This window comes from Pan paniscus, chromosome 21 (genome assembly GCF_029289425.2).
Source record: "Pan paniscus chromosome 21, NHGRI_mPanPan1-v2.0_pri, whole genome shotgun sequence".
NCBI lineage: Eukaryota > Metazoa > Chordata > Mammalia > Primates > Hominidae > Pan > Pan paniscus.
In genome coordinates, this window is record NC_073270.2 from 26,456,812 (window position 1) to 26,470,134 (window position 13,323).

The 13,323-nt window shown below is 48.6% G+C and overlaps 1 protein-coding gene across 2 annotated transcripts in view; it reads right to left on the reverse strand.

The window, feature by feature from the left end:
- Positions 1–10,994, reverse strand: part of NINL (ninein like) — a 138,892-nt gene extending 127,898 nt beyond the window's left edge. The window contains exon 1 of one of the 2 annotated variants that reach the window (XM_055104955.2): positions 10,841–10,994. The gene's annotated coding sequence lies outside the window, so the exon portion shown is untranslated. The remainder of the gene's footprint in view (positions 1–10,840) is intronic. The other variant, XM_034947653.3, reaches the window with a different exon arrangement.
- Between the last annotated feature and the right edge of the window lie 2,329 nt (positions 10,995–13,323).

Sequence of the window (13,323 nt, forward strand, 5' to 3'; positions counted from 1 at the left end):
CCTGTTGGACCTTCTGGGGCCATCGGTGGCTAAAAATCAGGTTTCTGTTCCTTGAGGGAGGAAACAGAGGAAGCACAGATTGGCATGGTAGATAGAGGTGCAGACAGAAATCCAGTCTGGAATATGTTGAGTTTAATGTAGCTACACAGCATGGGGATGGAATCCTTGAGTGTAGATGTGGGCATGAGGGGCTGAAAAAATGTCACATGCAAAGCTCCTAGGAGTCTTCTTTTTTCCCACCTCCTCACATAACAGAGCCAGAGAAAAATACAGTATTTCATCAAATTTGAGATGCCACTAATTCTAAGACAAATGATGACGAAAAACTGCTGTCAAAATGTGACCCAGTGCTAAGATAGCATCAGTTTTTAAATGTACTCCCAAGTCAAAAATACTATCATGCAAAGAAAAAAAAAGGTTTATCTTAGAATAGATGAAATATAGTAAACTTTTTATTGGTTGGAGGTCTTTAGATGGCAGTGAATATAGGACTGACTTTTTAAGTTGTTATTCTGAAAAACTTTCAAATGTATAGAAAATTTAAAAGAATAGGCCAGGCGCGGTGGCTCACACCTGTAATCCCAGCACTTTGGGAGGCCGAGGCGGGCGGATCATGAGGTCAGGAGATCGAGACCATCCTGGCTAACATGGTGAAACCCTGTCTCTACTAAAAATACAAAAATTAGCTGGGCGTGGTGGCAGGCGCCTGTAGTCCCAGCTACTCCAGAGGTTGAGGCAGGAGAATGGCATGAACCCAGAAGGCGGAGCTTGCAGTGAGGCGAGATTGCGCCACTACACTCCAGCCTGGGTGACAGAGCGAGACTCCGTCTCAAAAAAAAAAAAAAGAATAGGCCAGGTGTGGTGGCTCGCGCCTGTAATCCCAGCACTTTGGGAGGGCAAGGTGGATGGATCATGAGGTCAGGAATTCGAGACCAGCTCGGCCAACATGGTGAAACCCCGTCTCTACTAAAAAGTAAAAAATTAGCCGGGCATGGTGGCGTGGGCCTGTAATCCCAATTACTCAGGAGGCTGAGGCAGGAGAATTGTTGGAACCCAGGAGGCAAAGGTTGCAGTGAGCTGAGATCGCGTCATCCAGCCTGGGCGACAGAGCAAGACTCAGTCTCAAAAAAAACACAAAACAACAACAAAAAAAACTTGTAAGAATAGTACAAAAAATTCTCCAATACTCCCTCACTCGGCTGGCTTCACCACCTGTTTCCACTTTTCCCCTTTACCACGACCATTTTGTCATTTGCTCTCCCTCACTTCCTCCCTCCCTCCATATCATCTATCTACCCCTGCTCCTCTCCTTCTCCACTTGAAATCGGGTATCAGACTTTGTGCCCCTGTATCCCTAAATAGTTCAAAATGTATTCACTAAGCTCAAGGAGACAGTCACAGTACAACAAACTAGGGAAATTTGACATTTATACAATCCACCATTCAGATCAAATTCTGTCCATGGTGCCAACAATGTCCTTTACAGCTATCTTTTTCACCCCAGTCCAGGTTCCAATTCAGAGACAAGCACTGTACATGGTTTTCCTGTCCCTTTAAACCAGACCATTTTCTCAGTCTCTGTTTCTGAACTTTGAAGTCTTTGGAGTAGACACAGGCAGGGCGTTTTGTAGAATGTCCCAGAGTCTGTCTGGTGTCTGCACAATTAGATTCAGGGGTGGCAGGAACACCTGGGTCAGGTGTGTCCTTGGCACATCTCATGGGGGGCACAGATGTCTCATAACTGGTGACAGTAACTGCAGTCGCTTGGTTAGCATGGTGACTGCAGCAGGGTAGTCACCTTTATGTGAGTTTGAATTATGAGAAGTTTATTCGTTTTTATTTTATTTTACTTTTTTGAGACAAGATCTTGCTCTGTTACCCAGGCTGGAGTGCGGTGGTGCATCCCCACTCACTGTAGCCTCCACTTCCCGTGCTCAAGTGATCCTCCTACCTCAGCTTCTCAAGTAGCTTGGACCACAGGCACATGCCAGTGCGCCTAGCTAATTTTTCAATTTTTTTTTTTGGTAGAGATGGGGTTTCAGTACATTGCCCAGGTTGGTCTCGAACTCCTGAACTCAAGAGATCCTCTCACCTCAGCCTCCCAAAGTTCTGGGATTACATGCATGAGCCACCGTGCCAGCCTGAGAATTTTAAGTGGTGAAAGTCTACAATGATAAGAGTCTTACTTTACGTGCACAGTTAGAAATAATAAAAATTCAGTAAGAATTTAAAATGTATCAAGAATTGCTTCGCTTTAAAGCTGTGCAACAGTGTACACTATCAACTACAGTTTAAAACTTTTGCCACAGAGCAAGGCCTGGCTGGTCTTGAACTATGCAGGCTGTGGACCGTGTCCACTTCAGACCTGCCCCTGCAAACGTCCTGCTTGACACAGTTTCCTGAGGAACCGTACCAGAAATCAGTACAGGCCATTAATGTAGATTGCGGGGTTCCGAAATTGGGCATCCACGTTTCTGTCCCTACCCAGAGTTGGGGAAAATCTCAGCCTGTCACTTACCTTCATCTGGGGCCTTGGAGAGCAGTGACACCGTCGCCTGAAGCAGGGAGCTAACTGGCCGGGCTGCAGCCCGCCCTCTGGAGTCCCTGCTGGTCATCCCAGGACCGTGGGTACTCAGTTTTACTAACTGGTCCACATGGAGACACGCGTCCCCAAGTCTGTTCAAGGCCCTGCCGCCTCTCCTGTGTTGGAGACCTGGCACGCTACCCACTTCTGCCTGCCTGGTTTTGTCCTCCTCCCGAGCATGGCTGGAAGTCCCAAGGCCACGTGGCCGGACAGTCCAGCACATCCCTCCTCAGGTCACTTGAGTACAGGACAGGCAGAGGCCTTCCAGATACAAGGAGCTCTCCCTGAGGTTGGGACAACCTACTTAAAATCTGCACCGAGCAGACTCTCCCTGTTGATTTTTAAATAATTAATAGCTGTTTACTACATTCCTATGCCCTTGAAACGAAAACTCCAAGTTAGTGAATATTTCACTATATTGACTGATGCTGGTTCTCATGTTTAGGGTCTGACACCACCCATGACTCTAAGGGGAACCTGGAGGTCCTCTTTGTGAATGGAGCTCCTGTGAGGTCCATCCTGGCAGGGGACCCCACCACCCCTCTTTGTGTGGGGCCAGCAGAAGCTCGGGGCTTACTACTGTCCCAGTCCCAGGAACAGACTCATTTTTCTGAAATCTTTTCTTTTCTTTTCTTTTTTTTGAGACGGAGTTTCACTCTCGTTGCCCAGGCTGGAATGCAATGGCGCGATCTCGGCTCACTGCAATCTCCACCTCCCAGGTTCAAGAGATTCTCCTGCCTCGGCCTACCGAGTAGCTGGGATTACAGGCATGTACCACCACACCTGGCTAATTTTGTATTTTTAGTAGAGATGGGGTTTTTCCATGTTGGTCAGGCTGGTCTTGAACTCTCAACCTCAGGTGATCTGCCTGCCTCGGCCTCCCAAAGTGCTGGGATTACAGGTGTGATTTTTTTTTTTTTTTTTAGATGGAATCTCACTCTGGCGCCCATGGAGTGCAGTAGCACAATCTTGGCTCACTGCAACCTCTGCCTCCCAGGATCAAGCGATTCTTCCATGTCAGCCTCTGGCGTAGCTGGGATTACAGGTGTGCCCCACCACACCTGGCTAATTTTTCTATTTTTGGTAGAGACGGGGATTCACCATGTTGGTTAGGCTGGTCTCAAATTCCTGACCTCAAGTGATCTGCCCGCCTCAATCTCCCAAAGTGCTGCGATTACAGGTATAAGCCACCTCGCCCAGCCCTGAAATGTTATTTCCATGGGCGCACACACGCACACAAAGCCCACAAAAAGCAAAGCACAATTCATTAAGTCCTTAATACTCTTGCTTAAAAATGGAATTTGATTAGCTGGGCGCAGTGGCTCATACCTGTAATCCCAGCACTTTGGGAGGCTGAGGCAGGTGGATCATGAGGTCAGGAGACCGAGACCATCCTGGCTAACACGGTGAAACCCCGTCTCTACTAAAAATACAAAAAATTAGCCGGGCATGGTGGCGGGCGCATGTAGTTCCAGCTACTCAGGAGGCTGAGGCAGGAGAATGGCGTGAACCTGGGAGGTAGAGCTTGCAGTGAGCGGAGATCGACCACTACCACTCCAGCCTGGGTGACAGAGCGAGACTCCATCTCCAAAAAAAAAAAAAAAAAAAAAAAGGAATTTGATCAAGCAGTAAAGCTCAAGCAATTTAAATTAAATTAAATTAAATGGAGTCATGCACATGCCTGTAGTCCCAGCTACTTGGGAGGCTGAGGTGGGAGAATGCTTGAACCCAGGAGTTCAAGTCAAGCCAGGCAACACAGTGAAACCCTGTCTCTAAAACATAAATAAATAAAATAAAAATGGGACTTTGAGCTAACAGTCCTCATACTGCTTCTCAACCAGCATGTGTAGACAGGATCACGTAAGTCACAGCTTTTCTCTAGCACTGAAAATACCTCATTTTCTTGTTAAGGTAAAGAAATGATATAGTCCCTCGGAGGCAGTAAGGGATGTTGGAAACCCCATTGTGTTGGGAGGCACAGCAGGGAACATGGAATTTGCAGAGCCTCTCCAGACCGGAGCACCCCTGACCTCCATGTGACCCTGAGTATGTTATTATCCTCTCTGACCCTCGCACTCCCTGTGTGTGAGATGGGGGCAACAGTACACCCCGGCTCAGCCTCCTGCTATGAGTACTCCGTGAAAGAATTTAACAGAAACACTGAGAACAGTGCCTGGCACCTACTGAATGCTCATTCAAAATTTAAAAACAAAACACCAGGAGACCTGAGCTCCATTTCTGGCAGCCACAACCAGTGCACAAGTCATGCACGGGGACTGGGCACAGGTGACACGCTACCTTATGGTGAGGCTCACACAGCCCCCACGGACCAGGCACCCAAAAGCCTGTCTTTCCTGTCCCCATACCCCCACGTCACCCTGCCTCTGGAGACAGCCGGGGGAGGCCTCCTGGTGACTGGTTCAAATGGCCCAGGACTCCACTACCCTGGCTGGGGGCACCAGCTGTCACTCCTCATTCTTCAGAGAGGCACAGAAGCCACAGAAGCCAAGCTCCCTCTCTCCATGGATGTGAGAGGCTGTGTGCAGAAGAGGAGCCACCTGGGTCCCTCAGGGCCACTTCAACCATGGAGCAGCCCATCCTGAGGTCTTCTGTGAACTCCGTTTATTTAAGCCAGACTGAGTTGGGTTTTCCAACACTAGTGGCTAAAATATCCTAACTGATATACTCTACAAATGTAAAATTCTTTACCAGAGGCTTAAAAACTGAGAGATTTTGAAGAGTGATTGCCCCTCAGGTCTCTGACCACTCTTAGAAACTCCAACAAACCAAAATCGTTACTTTACTCAACAAAGCAGATCCAAAAATAAGGTTATAAGAGGATGTGTGGGCTGGGCACGGTGGCTCAAGCCTGTAATCCCAGCACTTTGGGAGACCGAGGCAGGTGGATCACCTGAGGTCAGGAGTTCGAGACCAGCGTAGACAACATGGTGAAACCCCGTCTCTACTAAAAAATACAAAAATTAGTTGGGCGTGGAGGTGGACACCTATAATCCCAGCTACTCAGGAGGCTAAGACAGGAGAATTGCTTGAACCCAGCAGGCAGAGGTTGCCGTGAGCCAAGATTGCGCCATGGCACTCCAGCCTGGGCGACAGAGTGAGACTCCACCTCAAAAAAAAAAAAAAAAATTGTAACGATTGCCCCTTATGAGATACAAAGTAACAATCAATGCACAAAAATTGGTATATCCTAGAGGTTCTCAAACTTGATTGCTTCAGAGGTACCTAGAGAGCTCTGCTGTTTCAGAAACTAACAAATGACTTTGACTCCAGGGAGACTATACAGCAGTCTTGGGGGAAACAGGTCACCTCGCTTGGAGGATGATGGAACGCTCCATTATCTTTCTGAAGTCCGAGGAAAGACAATCGGGTTCAGAAAGGGGAGTACAACCAGGCAGCGCCAGATGCATGCTCGAACCTAGGTCAAAAAAGGATGAAAATACAAGCCACGCTCTAAAAGACTCCTCTGTCCCAGAAAATTGTCCATTCACAAACAACAATAATCAGAATCCAGGAGGCTCAAAGTTGCCCCAAGGTGGGAGAAGGAAAGCCTGCCTCCAAATAGCTCCAGGTAGAGTATGACCCAAACTTTTGGCCTCAGCTTGTGAGTAATCAAATGTCTTGGCCTTGGGCCTGAATTCCTAATCTGCACTTGAAGCCAAGGACTAAGCTAAACTCAAACCTAGATTCCAGTTACAGCCACCGCCGCTTAACTACTTACACAATAACCAAGGAATGGAACAGCAAAGTGGCCACAGCGCTGGAAATGCCTCCGGGCAGAGGACGCTATTACCTGCAGCTAGGAAGCCATGCCAGTTCAGGTGTGAGGCCAAGACACTGCTCCTGTTTTTGCTTCCTGCTTCCAAATCTGTCTTGTGCCAGGAAAGAGGAAAGCTATCTAGTAGCTACCTGCTCATGGCAAGATCCAAAAGTAGGCTGGGTGCAGTGGCTCACGCCCGCAATCCCATCATCGCTTTGGGAAGCCAAGGCAGGTGGATCATTTGAGGTCAGGAGTTTGAGACCAGCCTGGCCAACATGGCGAAACTCTGTCTCTACTAAAAATACAAAAATTAGCTGAGCGTGGTCAGGCACCTATAATCCCAGCTACTCAGGAGGCTGAGACAAGAGAATCGCTTGAACCCGGGAGGCAGAGATTGCAGTGAGCCAAGATTGTGCCACTGCACTCCAACCTGGGTGACAGAGCGAGACTCCTTCTCAGTTAAAAAAAAAAAAAAAAAATCCAAAGGTAAATGTCCACCATAGAAAGAATGTGCTCACAGAGCCCCGCTCACATGCCCTAAGTCTCAAATGCCACATGTGCCATCTTCTAAAAAACTTAAAAAGAGCCATTAGTGGTTTAAATGATGACAGATTGAATTGATCTGTATTGGCAAATAAAAGTGGGATATGTGTGTTTATGTAAAGTTCAGGTGCAATAAAAATTAGAGAATAACTCTTTTTTGTAGAATGAGAAAATAGCAAGCCTTCTCCAAGGAACTTGAACTCACTGTAAAAGGGGAAGCTACAGACACAGTTGGAACTTTGCCATTCTTGTTATTCTATTTTCCATCACCAAATGTTCAAAGGATACCCTAACATTAAAAGACTTACAACATGCTCTTAGCAAATGACCATATCAATTCACCCACCTTACAGCAGTCCTATAAATCACAACATATGGGGTAAGTATGAGTTAGCGAAAAAGTTTCCATCGAAGTTAATATAAACTGCTCAATTAAATTTTGCTCAAGTCCGGCCGGGCGTGGTGGCTCATGCCTATAATCCCAGCACCTTGGGAGGCCGAGGCGGGTGGATCACGAGGTCAGGAGATGGAGACCATCCTGGCCAACATGGTGAAACCCCGTCTCTACTAAAATAAAAAAATTAGCTGGGCATGGTGGTGCACTCCTATAATCCCAGCTACTCAGGAGGCTGAGGCAGGGGAATCGCTTGAACCTGGGAGGTGGAGATAGCAGTAAGCCGAGATCGTGCCACTGCACTCCAGCCTGGTGACAGAGCGAGACTCCGTATCAAAAACAAACAAACAAACAAAACAACAACAAAAAAACTTTTTGCTTAAGTCCTAACTATTCCTCTATAAAGTGCTTTCTTTCTAATTTGATGGAGTTAAATGTTATCTGAGGTCAGGTGTGGTGGCTCATACCTGTAATCCCAGCATTTTGGGAGGCTGAGGCAGGTGGATCACTTCAGCCCAGGAGTTGGAGACCACCCTGGGCAAGACTCCCGGCTCTACATTAAAAAGAAAAAATCTGAAGTCCAAGTTCCTTGGAGAAGGCTTGCTATTTTCTCATTCTACAAAAAAGAGTTATCCTCTAATTTTTATTGCACCTGAACTTTACATAAACACACATCCCACTTTTATTTGCCAATACAGATCAATTCAATCTGTCATCATTTAAACCACTAATGGATGATGTATAAGTCAAACAAAAGGGACAAGCATGAAAGTAGACTGCTTCTCTAACACCTGAGCATTTTCCTTTTAATATACAAGCATTCTTGCACACAGTTCATAAAACTGCTAGGCTGCTGATTCAGTGTTCTGTTTAACAGATGAGTTTTAACTACTTAAAAAAAAACAAACAAACTCTGCTTTCTACAACTATCTGATCTTCGACAAACCTGACAAAAACAAGCAATGGGGAAAGGATTTCCTATTTAATAAATTGTGCTGGGAAAACTGGCTAGCCATATGCAGTAAACAGAAACTGGACTCCTTCCTTACACCTTATGCAAAAATTAACTCAAGATGGATTAAAGACTTAAATGTAAAACCCAAAACCATAAAAAACCTAAAAGAAAACCTAGGCAATACTATTCAGGACATAGGCATGGGCAAAGTCTTCATGACTAAAACACCAAAAGCAATGGCAACAAAAGCCAAAACTGACAAATGGGATCTAACCTAAGAGCTTCTCCACAGCAAAAGAAACTCTCCAGAGTGAACAGGCAACCTACAGAACGGGGTAAAATTTTTGCAATCTACCCTTCTGACAAAGGTCTAATATCCAGAATATACAAGGAATTTAAACAAATTTACAAGAAAAAAACAACCCCATCAAAAAGTGGCCAAAGGATATGAACAGACACTTCTCAAAAGAAGACATTTATGCAGCCAACAAACATATATTTAAAAAAAAGCTCATCATCACTGGTCATTAGAGAAATGCAAATCAAAACCACAATGAGATACCATCTCACACCAGTTAGAATGGTAATTATTAAAAAGCGAGGAAACAGATGCTGGAGAGGCTGTGGAGGAATAGGAACGCTTTTACACTGTTGGTGGGAGTGTAAATTAGTTCAACCATTGTGGAAGACAGTGTGGCGATTCCTCAAGGATCTAGAACCAGAAATAACATTTGACCCGGTGATCCCATTACTGGGTATATACCCAAAGGACTATAAATCATTCTACTGTAAAGACACATAAACGTGTATGTTCATTGCAGCACTATTTACAATAGCAAAGACTTGGAACCAACCCAAATGCCCATCACGGATAGACTGAATAAAGAAAATGTGGTACAGATACACCATGGAATACTATGTAGCCATAAAAAAGAATGAGTTCATGTCCTTTGCAGGGACATGCATAAAGTGGGAAGCCATCATTCTCAGCAAACTAACACAAGAACAGAAAACCAAACACCGCATGTTCTCACTCATAAGTGGGAGTTGACAATGAGAACACATGGACACAGGGAGGGGAACATCACACACCTCACACACCGGGACCTGTCGGGGCGGGTGGGGGGCAAGAGGAGGGAGAGCATTAGGACAAATACCTAATGTATGTGGGGCTTAAAATCTAGATGACGGGTTGATAGGTGCAGCAAACCATCATGGCACATGTATACCCATGTAACAAACCGGAACGTTCTGCACATGTATCCCAGAACTTAAAGTAAAATAAAATTAAAAAACAAAAACAAAACAAAACAAAAACTTGGCCGGGCGCAGTGGCTCACGCCTGTAATCCCAGAACTTTGGGAGGCCGAGGCAGCTGGATCACCTGAAGGTCAGAAGTTCGAGACCAGCCTGGCCAACATGGTGAAACCCCCATCTCCACTAAAAACACAAAAAATTAGCTGGGCGTGTAATCCCAGCTACTCGGGAGGCTGAGGCAGGAGAATCGCTTGACTCCGGGAGGCAGAGGTTGCAGTAAGCCGAGATGGCGCCATTGCACTGCAGCCTGGGCAACAGGAGTGAAACTTCGTGTCAAAAACAGCAGCAACAAGAACAACAACAACAAGAACAAAAACTCTGCTTTTAAAAGTATTTTAAGTCCAGTGTGAAAAACCTGGAAGTCATAGCAAAGGCCTCTAAGAAGAAACTTACCATTACTCATGACCCCTCTTACTACTGACCTTGAAAATCACTTGCCCTTCTCCAAGGCCCCGCCAGCTTCATGGGTCTCTTCCTGAACCTCCTCCCTAGTTCCAGGGCTTGGCCTAAGTCTCACAGAGCAGAAAGAAACGTGGCCACCCTTCCTCACGTGAGTCCTGTGCAAACATACAGCCCTACACAGAGCTCCTAACAATGGGGCATCAGTACCCAGGCACGATCGATGATTATGAACCCAACGCGATCAGAGACTCCCACATGGTGTGTGTGACTGCGCACACAGGCGGGAGGAAAGGGGCGAATCTGCAAAACGAGTACAACAGATAAAATTCGCAACAGACTTCTACACCCTTTCAATCAACCGTCCCAAGCGCCACGAACGCGGGTCCCGCTCCGTGGGGGGCCGCAGCCACACTGGCAGGAGGGAATCCTGGGCCTCGACCAGACGCCGGCGGCGTCAGGAGAAACGGCCCGCGCTGGGCAGGCGGCGGGCACCGCGTAGCTCATTACCACGCGGGGCCCCGGCCAAGGCCGCCCGCCTCAGGCCGAGCCTTGGGGCTGTGCTGGACCCGGGCCCTCGTTCGCACGGCGCCCGCGCCGCCGCCGTCGGGAAACCGGGTTTTCAAGCGTTCGGCCCAGCGGGCGCGGTATTTTAGGGCGTGACCCCCGCCCCGCCCTCGAGGGCGACCGGAAGAGCAGGCACCCTGGCAGATGCGCCGAGTCTGCGCCCCGCACCGCGAGGAGCACCCGAGGCCGCGCTCCCGGAGCCGGGTCTGGTGACTAAGGCGCGGGTCGCGACGCAGGGGCGGCCCCGGACTCTCGACCCCACCAGCCGCCTGAATGGCCCGCCGGACGCCCGGGCCGGCTTACCTGAGAGGCGCCTCCGCCGTCCGCCCGCGCGGGGCCAGGAGCGCGGCACCACCCCCGTCCCCCCGGCCGCTCTTTGTGTCTGAAGGCCGCGACGCAACACTCCTCCCGGCCTCGAGGCGCCGCCCCCTCGGTGTCCCGGCGCAGTGGGCGAACAGGGGGCGGGGCGAGCGAACGGGAGAGGGGGCGGGTCGGGTCCGGGATTGCGGGGCGGGGTGGGGGCAAGGCGGCCTCCGCAAATCTCAGGGCGGCTCTGGCCAGTTTGGAGCCTGGGGTGACCCTTGGAGCTGACCTCGCTGGTCCCTGTCGGAGCCCTGCGCGCTGCGGAGCTTGGCGGTTCGCAGCTCTCGGGGTAGCATCTTCTGGAAACAAGCCCGGAGGCCGGCCAGGCAGGGGTAATACCCCAAACCCACCACTGAGGAAACCGCGACTTAAAACCTAGGTCGTCACGTTTCCACCGCATATTAAATCAATAGGGGTTGAGCATCCCTAATCCAAACATCTGAAATCCGAAATGCTTCAAAATCTTGAAAGTTTTTGAGCGCTGACCTGATGCTCAAAGGAAATGCACATTGGAGCACTTCTTTTTTCTTCTTTTAACTTTCTTTTCTTTTGAGAAAGGCTGTCACTTCTGCTGCCCAGGCTGGGATGCAGTGGCGCGGTCATGGCTCACTACAGCCTCGACTTTCCCGGCTATGGCGATCCTCCCGCCTCAGCGTCCCAACCCCCAATAGCTGGGACTGCAGGCATCTGCCACCATGTCCGCTAATTTTTGTATTTTTAGCACAGAGTCTCACTGTGTTGCCCAGGCTGGTCTCGAACTCCTAGGCTCAAGGGATGGATCCACCGCCTCGGCCTCCCAAAGTGCTGAGATTGCAGGCATGAAAAACCAGGCCCAGCCTCTGGCTAATTTTTGTATTTTTTGTAGGAGAGGAGGCTTCACCATGTTGCCCAGGCCGGTCTGGAATTTCTGGCCTCATGTGATCCTCCCACCTTGGCCTCCCATAGTGCTGGGACTACTGGCATGAGCCACCGCACCTGGCCTCATTGGAGCATTTCTAATTTTGGATTTTCAGATTAGGGGTGTTCAATTGGTATAATGCAAATATTCCAAAATCTGAAATCCTAAATGCTTCTGGTGCCAAGCATCTCAGTTAAGGGATATTCAACCTGTATATATTTATCGAACACCTACTAGGGCCAGGCATTGTCCTAGGGGCTGCCAACAGCGGTGCAAAAAATCCCTGCCCCTTATAGAGTTTACACAGAAAACAATTTAAAAACGTAAATACCCGGCCGGGCATAGTGGCTCATGCCTGTCATCCCAGCACTTTGGGGGGCTGAGGCAGGCGGATCACCTGAGGTTGGGAGTTCAAGACCAGCCTGACCAACATGGAGAAACCCCGTCTCTACTAAAAATACAAAATTAGCTGGGCGTGATGGCATATGCCTGTAATCCCAGCTACTCAGGAGGCTGAGACAGGAGAATCGCTTGAATCTGGGAGGCGGAGGTTGTGGTTATCAAGCCACTGCACTCCAGCTTGGGCGACAGAGTGAGACTCCATTTCAAAAAAAAAAGTAAATGCAGCCAGGCACGGTGACTCATGCCTGTAATCCCAGGAGTTTGGGAGGCCACTGTGGGCAGATTGCCTGAGGACAGGAGTTCGAGACCAGCGTGGCCAACATGGTGAAACCCAGTGTCTACTGAAACACAAAAAAATTAGCCAGTTGTGGTTAACGCGTGCCTGTAGTCCCAGCTACTCGTGAGGCTGAGGCACAAGAATTGCATCAACCCAGGAGTCGGAGGTTGCAGTGAGCTGAGATCTTGCCACTAGACTCCAGCTTGGGCGACAGAGCAAGACTCTGTCTCCAAAAAATAAAAATAAAAACATAAATATACAAAAATGTCAGAGAGTTATATCAGAATTACAAAATGAGCTACAGTACACTGTAGCATGAGAAAGGTGCATATACTTTGTAGGAACTCCACTTTAGAGGATGTGAGGATCAGAGGCAAAATGGGGTGAGAAGGAAGCAGGATGAAAGACAGGCTATGGGGGAACGGAATTTCCAAGGGCGAGTGAAATTTCCAAGTGCCTGCAAGTGCTAAACCCCATGCAGAGCAAAAGGCAAACACAGGGAGTGGTTCAGAGACGCTCATAGTGTGTTCTAGGCTGGGAGGTTTCTCTGACCTGCTGAATGTGCCCAGATACCTTTTGCTATGCCCATGACCTGTCCCAACCAGTGTGGGGCACAATGGCAGGACACACCGTGCAAAGGTGGTCCCTGTGGGATGCGCAGCCAAGACCCCGATGACTCCAGTTTATAACCCTGGATTCCCAGGGGTGCTCAGAGCCATGGGGGCTGCCATTGTGAAGAATGTCTTCTCTTCAGTGCTCCTGATGCTCTGCACGGGCTCCCACTCACTGGCTGGAGAATGAATTTGGTGTCAGAAGATGTGAATCATGCCACTTACTAGCTGTTTG